This window comes from Notolepis coatsorum (genome assembly GCF_963971535.1).
Source record: "Notolepis coatsorum genome assembly, chromosome: 20".
In the NCBI taxonomy this organism is placed as follows: Eukaryota; Metazoa; Chordata; class Actinopteri; order Aulopiformes; family Paralepididae; genus Notolepis; species Notolepis coatsorum.
The window spans coordinates 54,575,511-54,588,120 of record NC_140184.1 but is presented as its reverse complement, the minus strand read 5'-3'; positions in this window follow the sequence as shown (position 1 = coordinate 54,588,120).

Genomic DNA, 12,610 nt, shown 5'->3' with positions numbered 1-12,610 from the left:
TGTTTTCCTCAGTTTTGTCATTGATGGAGTTTACGTCATTTCTTAGTCTGTTTCTTTCTAGTTTGAGTTCAGTCACGTGGGCTTGGAGTTCACTGCTCGTGCTTTTGGTAAGCTTTGACTGACTTTTACGAAATTCAGAGCATTTTTTGTCTCTGGCTTTCATAGCGGTCAGTATTTCAGTGTGCATCCACGGCTCAGCGTGATTTTTTACCCTGGTGGTTCTTAGGGGGGCCATGTTGTTTAGTATTGTTGAGAATTTGGTTTTGAAGCCAAGCCAGGTTTCTTCAACCAGTGTACCATTGAGTTCATCTGACCAGTCCAGGCTCTTCAGTTCAAGGTTAAAGGCCTCGCTAGAGTAGGTTTTGAGGTCTCTAGATGTGACTGTTTTGTGACAGCCAGCCTTTTGCTTTAGCTTTTTGCGAGTACAGAATATCATATAATGATCACTTGCTATAACCCCTTTATTGGAGATCATGGACTTGTCGGAGGTCAGGATGAGGTCAATGGTAGTCTGAGTTGATTCACACACCCTTGTGGGTTGGGTGATTAGCTGGCTGAGGCCGTGCAGATCACAAAGCCTACTGAAGGCCTTGAAGACGGGTGCTGCTTTACGTAGCATGTCCGTGTTCCAGTCCCCAATAAGGATTTTTTCTACGCCCTCCACCCCAGTTAAGCATCCATCAAGTGAGTCATAGAAGCCACTGTGTTCTGGTGGTCTATAGATTGTGCCTATTAGTACTGATTTTGCCCTTTCAAATAAGATTTCAATCCATACAGTTTCAATCTCGTCATGGTTAAGGTCAGTACGGTTGCTGAATTTGGTATCTTTGTGTATATACACACAGACACCACCTCCATACTGGTTCCTATCCCTCCTGACGATTGAATAGTCCTCGATTTCTATCTCTGGATCCTGAACAGATGAGTCAAGTTTTGTTTCTGTGAAACATAATATATTAGCGTTTAAAAACCGTTTAAAAACAAATGTCTGATTTCAGCCAGTTTGGGTTTCAAGCTGTTTATGTTTAAGTGAAATATGTCCATTTGAGTTTGTTATTTCATTAATGTCATCAAGTTCAAAGTGATTTTCCACTGTGGTGTGTGGTTGATCTTGTGGCGGTAGGTGGGGAGGGGGGGATGGGGTCCTGTGTTCATTGATGTTAGGAGGGGGGGTGGGGATGATCCTTTGTCCTCTGCTGGTGTCTTTGGTCGGTGTGAAAGCCCGCGACGTGGGGGGGGGGGCTGGTTGCTGTCCTCAGATGTGTCTGGAGGCCCTCCGTTGTGGGGGAGGGGGGTGGGTCTGTCCTTTGTCCTGGCCCGGGTAGCCTACCTGGCCTGACGGGGCTAGCAGAGTCAATCGGCGGGTCCCTGGTGATCTCGTCCCGCGCTGATCTGTGTCCCATGTTTACAAGCTCTCTCCCTCTCGCCTCTCGGCTCCTCTGCATGGGATTCGGTGAGGGGATGTCGCCGCCTGCTGGTCGGTTGGTGCATCTGCTGGCTGTAGTGGAAGCTGCGTTGATGTTGTTGACGCTGTCGTCGGCCGGCGACGGTGTGAGGATGAGCTGTTGATTCTTCGCCTGTTGGCGTGTTAAAACAGGTCCTGGGTTCTGATGGATGTCTCCAGACAGGAGCAAATACAATAAAAACATAGATTTTCTATCAAACTTGCCTGTCGGGGGTTGTTTCTTTCTTTCGGGATTCGCCGTCAACAGCCTGTGAATAGTTGCCGCTCCAATAGCCGGATGTTTCCTCTCCGAGCCATTCAACAGGTAAAAGTCACAATGGGACTGTAGATTTTCACGTTTGTTGCTTTCCACCGCCGTTTCCTGACGATTCTGTGCTGAATTCAGGCACACGTCTGTAATCCATAGTGTGGCGAGCAAGAAATGCGCAAATATTCCTGTATATCTTCTTTTTGCTGATTTTTGTTGTTGGTTTCCATGGGAACAGCAAGAGCTGGATATTCTGCGACCGTTCATGTCGAGAGCCGGATGTTTTCATGTCTGCTCATGTCGGGTGACATACACCAGAACCCTGGACCCGTAATGACACGGAACCACAGACGACAGTTAGGTCTGCTGACCCATGAAGCGGCGGCTAGCTTCGCTAGCACAACAAGACAACTGCTACCTACACAGACGGCGGCGGCGGCTGGCGACACGATCAATGGCAACATTCCTCCTCTACCACCTCTACAAAAGAACCCACAAGAGGCCACAGCGAGAAGGAATGAACTGGGGTTCACAATTGAGGCGCCCAGCATGTCGCGGGACCAAAACAGCGAGGCATCGCCCGATGGCCGGCGAGCTAGCCGGCGAGCTAACAGGGCTAACATCAATGTACAAAGGACCCAGGAAGCTAACAGGGCTAACAACCTACCGCCACCGGGGCAACCAGACACCACAGACAATCAACACCTTAAACTCTACGACATAAACCAAATAACGAACACAAATGGACTTCATATATTTCACCTAAACACAAACAGCCTGAGACCCAAACTGACTGAAATCAGACATTTGTTTTTAAACGGTAAGGCTAACATATTGTGTTTCACAGAAAGAAAACTAGACTCATCTGTACAGGATCCAGAGATTGAAATCGAGAACTATTCAATAGTCAGGAGGGATAGAAACCAGTATGGAGGTGGCGTCTGTGTGTATATTCACAAAGATACCAAATTCATCAACCGTACTGACCTTAACCATGATGAGATTAAAACTGTTTGGATTGAAATCTTATTTGAAAGGGCTAAATCAGTACTAGTAGGCACAATCTATAGACCGCCAGAACACAGTGGCTTCTATGACACACTTGATGGGTAGAGCTGGGGTAGAGGGCGTAGAAAAAATTCGTATTGGGGACTGGAACACGGACATGCTACGTAAAGCAGCACCCGTCTTCAAGGCCTTCAGTAGGTTTTGTGATCTACAGGGCCTCAGCCAGCTAATCACCCAACCCACAAGAGTGTGTGATTCAACTCAGACTACCATTGACCTCATCCTGACCTCTGACAAGTCCAAGATCTCAAATAAAGGGGTTATGGCATGCGGGTTAAGTGATCATTATATGATATTCTGTACCCGCAAAAAGCTAAAGCAAAAGGCTGGCTGTCACAAAACAGTCACATCTAGAGACCTCAAAACCTACTCTAGCGAGGCCTTTAACCTTGAGCGTACGGTTATGTCTATAACCATAGTTATATGAGTATAGCGGACGCTCTGCGTCGTACTGGAATTCACTTCCATATCAGTACTAGCACTGAATACATTTTCACATGCACCTTTACACACCCTACCGCTCTGCGTCCTACTGGAATACAGGAGCTGAGCAGAGCGGAAGCTCGACAAATGTACCGGCTGAGGCCCCCCACAACCATCAGAACCGGGGAGGACCCGAGCCCCCGGACCCCCCTAGTGGAGGACGAGAGGGTATCGGATCCGACTGTGCGAAGAAGAGTTTAGCAACTCAAATGCACAGGGTGAGCAGACCGTGGGACTTACCTTCCACAGAAAAACCCACGACTACACAAACGCACAACCCACATGCCACTAGGGAACGAACGGGAAGAAACAAAACCCCTGTTACAACCCCTAACATCACGGGGTCAAGAGCAAAAACCCAACCCCGTGGCAAGGCCGTAGCACCGGAGCGCGAAGGAGGACCCAGACCCAGGAAGGGACTGGACCCCCCCAGAAAAGGGGGCCTGGAGAGGCCAACGACGCCGCAGCATCGAGACCCCACCAGGCGGTCACTAGTGACACCACCCCCCACATCGCCAGCGTATTCGGACAGGGCCCATCCAAGAGCAAGCCCTTACCCCCAACAGCACACCGCCCCGAAGCACTCAAAAGGCTACACCCACAGCGGGACCAGGCAGCGCACCGGGGAGACAACCCTCAAAGAAGTTGATCCCTCAATCCAGGCAACAGGCCACTTGACCTGAGCCTGGAGCACTGCGGACTAGACAGGCGCCAAAGGGGTCTGCTGAAACAGCACCCCGGCAGAAGGGGCGTACGCTGGTATGCCGTGCACCATGTCGCAGCCTCCACAAAAAAAAACCGACCCTCTAGAGGGGCCGAGGCAGAGAAGGCTGACATGATTGGCAGACGTCATGAAAGGTGCGGGGGCACACTCACAGGCAGACGGGGCCAAGCCCGGCCTACCCCGAGAGTTGACAACACACCAGGGAACCAACCACCCCCTTGGTTCTAACATGAGGCGGTTGTGCGTATAACCCCCCAAGAAAAAACTCCAAAACACAACTGCGGGTATACACTGGCTATACAGCAGTACAAGTGTTTCAGTTTTCAAGAAGGGGTTAACCCAGGCCAACAGGTCGACGAAAACAAAGTCGGACCCGGGCCCGGCGGACCGGGACGTACACAGGGATGCCAGAGGAGTTCTACAACAACCACCTCGACAGCCCCCTCCCAGTCCCGCCAAGCAGGAGAAGAGAGGGGCGAAAAAGAATGGAGAAGGACCAGGCTCCTTCAGCACAGTGCAAGGTACAACACAACATGGACCAAGCAACAGTGAGGGATAACATGTAGTAACATAACCACGAACATCTCCATAACGTCAAACCCTGCAACGCCCGGGCCGACCCGGCATTTTCCCCCCGAAAAAAGCACAAGGCCCTCAGGGTATCAGAACAGCAGATCTGCGCCCCGGCGGACAACGGGTTAACTGACCTGGTCCGGCGCGACCAGAACCAGTCCTGTGCCCTAATCACGCCGCCATCCCCAGTCCCAGGAGGGGGGTAGGTACGCATGTCGATCCAAAACATTATAGAGGGCGCCACCCAGACGGTCAGAACACAAAGCACCGCGCCCGGTGGCCCACCCCAAGGACGTGAGACCCCTCTACCAATGCTTTGATCTATTCTGTTAACATCCCCCAGAGATGAACAAGAATTCGTCGAGACAAGCCTAGTACACTGGCGCTCGGAAGAGACAAACTCCATCCCAGTTGCCCCATAAAAACGCAGTTTCAATGATGAGCAACCAAGGCGCACAAGCCCATGCATAGTTCCTATCAGAAGCACCCAGGGCCAGCACTATATACACGTCGAGACCCAAAACATATCAATGGACATTCTAACAAGAACCCAGATACCGTTCCTCCAAGCCGCCTGGGAGAACGACAAGAAGCCGCCTTTTTCACAGAAAAAAATACGGACATGGGTCCCATACGATGCGGCTGAGGGAAAACAACACCCCGTCAACCTGCTCCATAAAAGAGGGGATGGGGAGTGACATACTCTATGGCGGGGGGAATCCCATGACTCAACCGACCATTACAGGCGAAGAGTCAGGGAACTCCCTAAACAACACCCTGTCAACCTGCTCCATAAAAGAGGGGACGGGGAACCCCCAGAGAGACTTCCCACGTGAGCAATAAATTGAAAAGACATTGAGCTACAGTATGTAACAATTGGACTAGGACTCTCTGAGGAGGAGGCGCTGAAACTCTGAGGAAGCTCCCTCACTGAGAGTTTCAAGTTTCAAGTTTCTTTAATAGTTGTCATACAGAAGTACAGAATACTTTCATACAAAATGCTTCTTACTGTTACGCTCCAGAGACTGTGCTAGACAAGATAGTATCAAATAACATAGTATAGCATGTAAATTAGAAGTAGAAAATGAGGTCACAGTGTTCAGTATAGACATATGTACAATGTTCGATGCAGAATAGACGTAACTGAGTTACCATATAATATACAATACTATGCAGTGTACTAATGTACAATACTATATAGTGCAAAGCAGAAATGGGATGAGGTACAATTTAGGTACAATTTACAGTAAGGTGTACGAGTTGTAGTGCAATCCTTCATCAATAAATATAAAGTGTGGGGAGTGGGTGCTACAGTGTGTTTGTTTAAAGTGAGTGTGTGCTATAAAGTGTGTGGAATGGGTGCTACAGTGTGTTTGTTTAAAGTGAGTGTGTGCGTGTGGATGTGTGTGCTATGTGCGTTTGATGGTTGTTATTGTGTAGTGTTCATTGTTCGTTGAGCAGCCTGATGGCCTGGGGATAGAAGCTTCTTCTGAGTCTTTCTGTGCTCGCCTTGAGACTCCGGTATCGCTTGCCTGACCGCAGCAGTTCAAAGAGGCAGTTGTTCGGGTGACTGGAGTCTTTAATGATTCTCCTAGCCTTGCCCCTGCACCGCTTGTTGTAAATGTTCTGGAGGGTGGGGAGCCCCCCTCCAATTGTGCGTTCGGCTGAACGTGTCACTCTTTGTAGTCTGCTTCGGTCTTGTGCAGTGCTATTCCCAAACCAGGAGGTGATGTTGCCAGTCCTGTACAGATGCTCTCTATTGTACATGAGTAGAAGTTCTTAAGGATCTTCTGACTGACTTGGAACTTTCTTAGGCGCCTGAGGAAGTAGAGGCGTTGTCGTGCCTTCTTCACAACACTGTCAATGTGTGTGGTCCATGTCAAGTCCTCGGATATGTAGGCTCCGAGGTACTTAAAGCTGTTGACTCTCTCAACCGGTGCCCCGTCGATGCTGAGGGGGCTGTAGTCCTTGACCCCCGACCTCCTGAAGTCCACAATCATCTCCTTTGTTTTGCTGACGTTCAGGGAGAGGCTGTTTTCCTGGCACCATCCCGCCAGGACCTTGACCTCTTCCAGGTAGGCCCTCTCGTCGTTGGCAGAGATCAGGCCCACCACCACTGTGTCGTCAGCAAATTTGATGATTGTGTTGCTACTCCGCTGAGCCACACAGTCGTGTGTGTACAGGGAGTAGAGGAGGGGACTCAGAACACAGCCCTGGGGGGCCCCTATGTTGAGGGTGATGGATGAGGAGGTGCAGTTGCCTGCTCTCACCACCTGGGGTCTGCCCGTCAGGAAGTCCAAGACCCACTGGCAGAGGTCATAGTTCAAGCCCAGGTCCCTGAGCTTGGCTATGAGTATGGAGGGGACTATGGTATTGAATGCTGAGCTGTAGTCGATGAATAGCATTCTCACATAGTTCCCCTTCCTCTTGTCCAGGTGTGATGCTGCTGTGTGCAGCACATGGGCTATGGCGTTCTCCGTGGACCTGTTGGGGCGGTATGCAAATTGCAGGGGGTCCATGTTGATGGGGAGGGAGGAGCAGATGTAGCCCTTTACTAGCTTCTCAAAGCACTTCATGGCTATGGAGGTGAGAGCTACAGGGCGGTAGTCGTTGAGGCAAGCAGGCTTGGATTTTTTGGGTACAGGGATAATAGTGGACTTCTTCAGGCAGGTGGGGATGACAGCCTGTTCTAAGGACAGGTTAAATATGTCAGTGAATACCGGGGCCAGTTGGTCAGCACAGACTTTTAGGACGCGGCCGGGGATGCCGTCCGGTCCTGCTGCCTTCCTGATATTCACTTTTTTAAAGGTCCGCCTCACCTCATGCTCTGTTACCCTGAACACTGAGTCTCCATCAGCAGCAGACCCCCCCCCCCCCCCCATTGCCGTGGCTTGTGGGCTGGTGTTGTTATTACCAGCATCAAACCTCGCATAGAAGGTATTGAGGTAATTTGCTAAGGAGATGTCACTGTTCAGTTTGAGGGAGGTGCCTTTGTAGTCTGTCATCGTTTTGAGCCCCTGCCACATAGCTCTGGAGTCAGCCTGTTCAAACTGGAGTAAAATTTTATCCCTGTAGCGCGGTTTGGCCTCTGTCACTGTCCTCCTTACGTTGTATCGCGCCACCTTGTGGTCCTTCATGTTGCCTGCCACCAGGCCGTCGTTGTATGCTTTGGTGCGTGCTTTCAGAGCTTCACGGACGGATTTGTCTACCGAGGGTTTTTGATTTGGGTAAACTCTAATTGTGGTAGTGGGGATTGTTTCTTCCACCAAAGTACGAACATAGTCCAGCACTGTCTCCGTGTAGACATTAATGTTATCTGTGTCGCGGAACACGCTCCAGTCTGTGCACTCAAACGCAGCCTGGAGCGTCCCCCCCGACTCCACATCCCATTTCTGCACCTCTCGCGAGACTACAGGAGTGCTCTTGATTCTTTGTCTGTATTTTGGTGAAAGGAAAATGGCCGCGTGATCAGACTTACCAAAGCCACTAGCAGAATGAGCCTTGTAGCCACCCTTGAATTGCGTGTAACAGTGGTCTAGGATGTTACCGCCTCTGGTGTTACAAGTCACATGCTGATAGAAGTCAGGCAAAACCTTTCTCAGATTGGCGCTATTGAAATCACCCACTACTACAATGGCGGCGTTAACGTTCGCTGCTTGGATTCTATTTACCTCATCGTGGAGTCTGGAGAGCGCGACACTATTGCTGGCTTGCGGTGGAATATACACTCCGACCAGGACGATCGCCGTTAACTCCCTCGGGAGGAAGAAAGGACGACACTTGATGGTTATATATTCCAGGTCTGGGCAGCAGTGGTTCGATAATTCCTTCACGTTGGCTGGATCGCTCCAATTGTTGTTAAACATGAAGGCGATACCTCCTCCACGCTGTTTGCCGGACTCTGCTGTTCTATCCTTGCGGTGGATGAAGAAGTGATCGGCCGGTTGGATGGCGTGATCTGGGGTTCCTGGCGACAGCCACGTTTCAATGAAGCAGAGAACATTGCAGTCTCTAACGTCTCTCTGGAATTGAATCCTTGCTCGGATGTCGTCCAGTTTATTGTCAATTGATTGTACATTGGCTAGCAATATACTGGGTAGTGGCGTTCGGTGTCGTCTGGTTCTCAGTCTATTACGGATCCCAGCTCTCTTCCCTCTCCGCCTGATGATTCCTTTGTTCCTGGGGTCGGAATCTGGTCCCATTGTCCTCAAGATCTCCACAGGCCATTGCTGCGGTTCAGAAAGCTGATCCAGGGAGTAATCTAGTCGGTAAATTTCCCGTAATCCGATGTCTATAAGTGACTGACGGTCATACACATTAAATGCACCTACTGTTGGTACAGACAAAACTCTTAAAACTATAAATATTAACAAAAGTAAGCACAATCTCGACAGAGCGCACAGACAGGCGGCCGGACATAGCGGCGCCATCTTGGGAGGCAGGTTCTGAACTCACAGAGGAGGCTCTGAAACTCCCTGAGGAGGAGGCTCTGAAACTCCCAGAGGAGGAGGCTCTGACCCAATATACACACTACTAGTAGGGAGCAGAGCAGAAGAACAAATCGTCTCTACTGCATTGCATCACCTACCAAGCTCAATACACATACAACAGAGCAGAACTTCTTTTTAAGTTCTACTCACCTTGACAATAACAGAGGTCCACAACATGGAGCTTGAAAATAACTCACGAAAGTCTCACAACCAATAGGACCCTGTGACGCGCTGACCCAGCAACGTGACACGAAGCCAGAAGGACAGGAGGCCCAACCCCCTGACCAATCAGAAAAAGGGGAGGGATGTTTTATCAGTTCACCCCCTCATGACCCCTCACCCCTGATACGATGCAAATGACAAAGCAGAGCCATGACACCAGTCATAGCGTGCTACATGAAGCGTATGTACACCTGTCAAGGTAACAGCTTCACATAGGCTCATGTGCGAACCTGCCACCTGAATTTTTACACCTTTTCCTAAAGGAAGAAAAACACAGACCAAGAGAGGGCCCTTATTTTTAAGGGCCCTGGTACAAGAGCTTACACATGTAACTTCTGTAGGCCAACACCTAACCCAGTTGTGGATCTTAACGACACACACAACCCTCCATCACAACAAAAAAGGCAAAAGTACACTCTCACTCAATGTTTTAGTGGTACACACATCGGTTAGTTTAGCACACACACCGGAACACACACGCATGCATTGTCTCTTTAGGATCGCAGATGCGATTTGTCTCTGCGATTAACCCATCCCGTCGTCCTTCCCCCCCAAGGGCAGCCGGGAGCAGACAGGCGTCAACGTGAGCCGCGCCAGGGGACCAATCCAAGTGCTCCTGTCCGTCTTCGTCAAGGACGCCACAGCGTTAGCGATCTGTTGTTGTGCATGTTTTTCCATTGGGTTTATCTTATCTTATAATGCATTATTAACAGGTGTTTCAGGTCTAAATGGCTTAGTACTGTTGACATTACACTGCTTGTAGTAGTAAATCAAATAGCATATTTCTTTAAATAAAATTACAGTTTTAAAGTGCTATCTGTTGCAGCTGCACACTTTTCCATAAAAATAGCATATTTGGATAAGTGTGACCATTTCTCAAAACTGAAAATCATGTATTTTTTTAAATACAGAAAAGGATCACTAAAGTGCTATTTGTTGCAGCTGCACTGTTCTCCATAAAAATAGCATATTTGGATAAGTGTGACCATTTCACAGAAAAGGATCACCAAGTGACCATTTCTCAAAAAATATAAATAAATACAGAAAATAAGCACTCGTTCACTCAGTTGCTGCTGCTGGCTAATAATACGGTCAATACGTGGGGAGATCTTTGACGAGATATGTGGTGCTGAATGGTATCAACACCTTAACTGCTGCATCATGAGATACTTGGTACTCAGCACCAGGGGTGGATTTAGGATTGTAGGAGATCCGGGGCTTAGCCCAGATAGGTGCCCGCTTTTCTTTATTTTAATTTTTTTTTATTATTATTATTATTTAAAAAAATTTGGCAGGCAAGGGGTGGACCCCCTCCACGGCATTTTTTTTTTAAATTTAATGAACCTGTACGTGCAATTTCCTGCAATATAGAGCCTTCAATCTTGACCAATAAAGCTGCTCTTTTCACTATAAAACTCAGTTAACCATAACGTAGTTATGGTTAGATTTATATATTGGGGGGGGATATATCATATTTTTCATATGATAAAAAAGTGGTGGAGCAAGAGCATACCTTTGCTCCCCCAAGTTCAATAGTGGGAGAGCAGAGATGCTCCGAATGCTCTTATGGCCAGGCGTCTATGATTCACTGATACAAAGTAAAATAGTGCAGTGCAATAAAATAGTTAGTAAAATAGAATAAAATAATGCAATAGTGCATTGCAATAAAATAGTTATCATCGTATTTTTTCGGGAGGCCGGTAAGGAGTGCATTACAGTAGTCGAGTTGGCTTGAGATAAAGGCATGGATCTGGTTTTCAGAGTCCTTTTGATTTATAAATGGCCGTACTTTAGCTATGTTTCTAAGGTGGAAGAATTACGTTTTTGTCAACTTGTTGATTGTGATTTAAAGCTTAGGTCTGAGTCTACCATAACACCAAGACTTAACTCACTCAAATACAGTTAGCAGCTGGATAGACCACAGATGGAAATTAGCTTCTGCTAAATCTGGTGCAAACATATTTTCATGTAACAATGATGAATTGTAATATATATATTTTTTTAATAGATTCTGGGCTTTTCAGAAAACATTCGGGGCTTGAGCCCAAGTAGCCACCCCCTAGCCCCGCCTCTGCTCAGCACCACACTCTGAAACGAGCTCTCCAGGTGGTATCAGATGAGATTTCAATGAGTTCTTCCAAGAGTTTGGATGGAGATGTGTCAGGAAGCTTTGTCTCAATTTTTTGTATGTAAAGTTTTTTTTTATCCAGAGTAACTTGGTGATCCTTTTCTATTGTATATTAGAAGAAGACTAAACAGATTATTCATATATGTATTGATCCTGTTCTGATCAAAGACACTTGGAGCGATAGTGGAGTACCTGCTGACAAAGGTAACATCTATTTTACCGAACCCCATCATAAAACATGCTTTTGTAATGATCGCAGCGTCGGAAAAGGGCAAATACCGCCGCTTACACCTTCCAGCAGGTATTGCACTCTATTAGAAATGGTGTAATTTCTTTTCAGGGCCGATCTGAGCCGTGCGGGCGGGGTTTAAATACTCACACGAGGCAGACCTTTACAACGATGGCATGGTACACTAACCCCACCCGTCCGTTCATGTGTAATGCTCTGTAATGTGGCACGGACCTCCACGAGCAGTATCTGGAATGGCGATCAGATAATTGGATTATTTCTTTTGCATTACATCAGAGACAAGGTAAGAACACTATATATAAAATCTTGCGTTGATCTGATATTTCTTTCTACCGCTGTGTGTGTGTGTGTGTGGCTGTGTGCCGTTGGGTGCAGGAGGTGGCGGGGGGAGCCCCGCGGTCCAGGGCCCTTTTCATTCTTGCATGAGGAAGGATAATAATGATAATCTAGCATTGCTTTCAGGAAGATTCGATAATCAGGCGAAAGATTACAACGTGTTTAGTGTATTCCACTAAAGGGCTATTATCGCGTATTTTCCTGGAATTACTCAGAAGCACCCAAACTATATTCATATTCAAAACGGTATAAAACGGAAATGTACCGATGAAAAAACAATCTGTTTCGTGGATGTTGACTGGAAGCAACTCACTGACAGTCGACAGGTGTATTAGACCCATAGCTATAATATAAGATATATTTTAAGCACTTGCAAGTGAACAAAGTGCCCCATTGACTTACAGCGCTGGCGTAATAGCACCCTCTGGTGCAGAATGAGTTAAGAGGTTAAATTAACTTCTGTCTGTTATATATTGAACTGGACCGTGTACGCTTTCCTTCATTTTGCTCTGGGAAAATATTGGGTGATCCAGACAGGGCCTCATGAAAAAAAACACACAACGCAGAGACACTTTTGAGGCAATCAGGAGCTGGTCATCACTGATATCTAACAAGGTGTTGGAA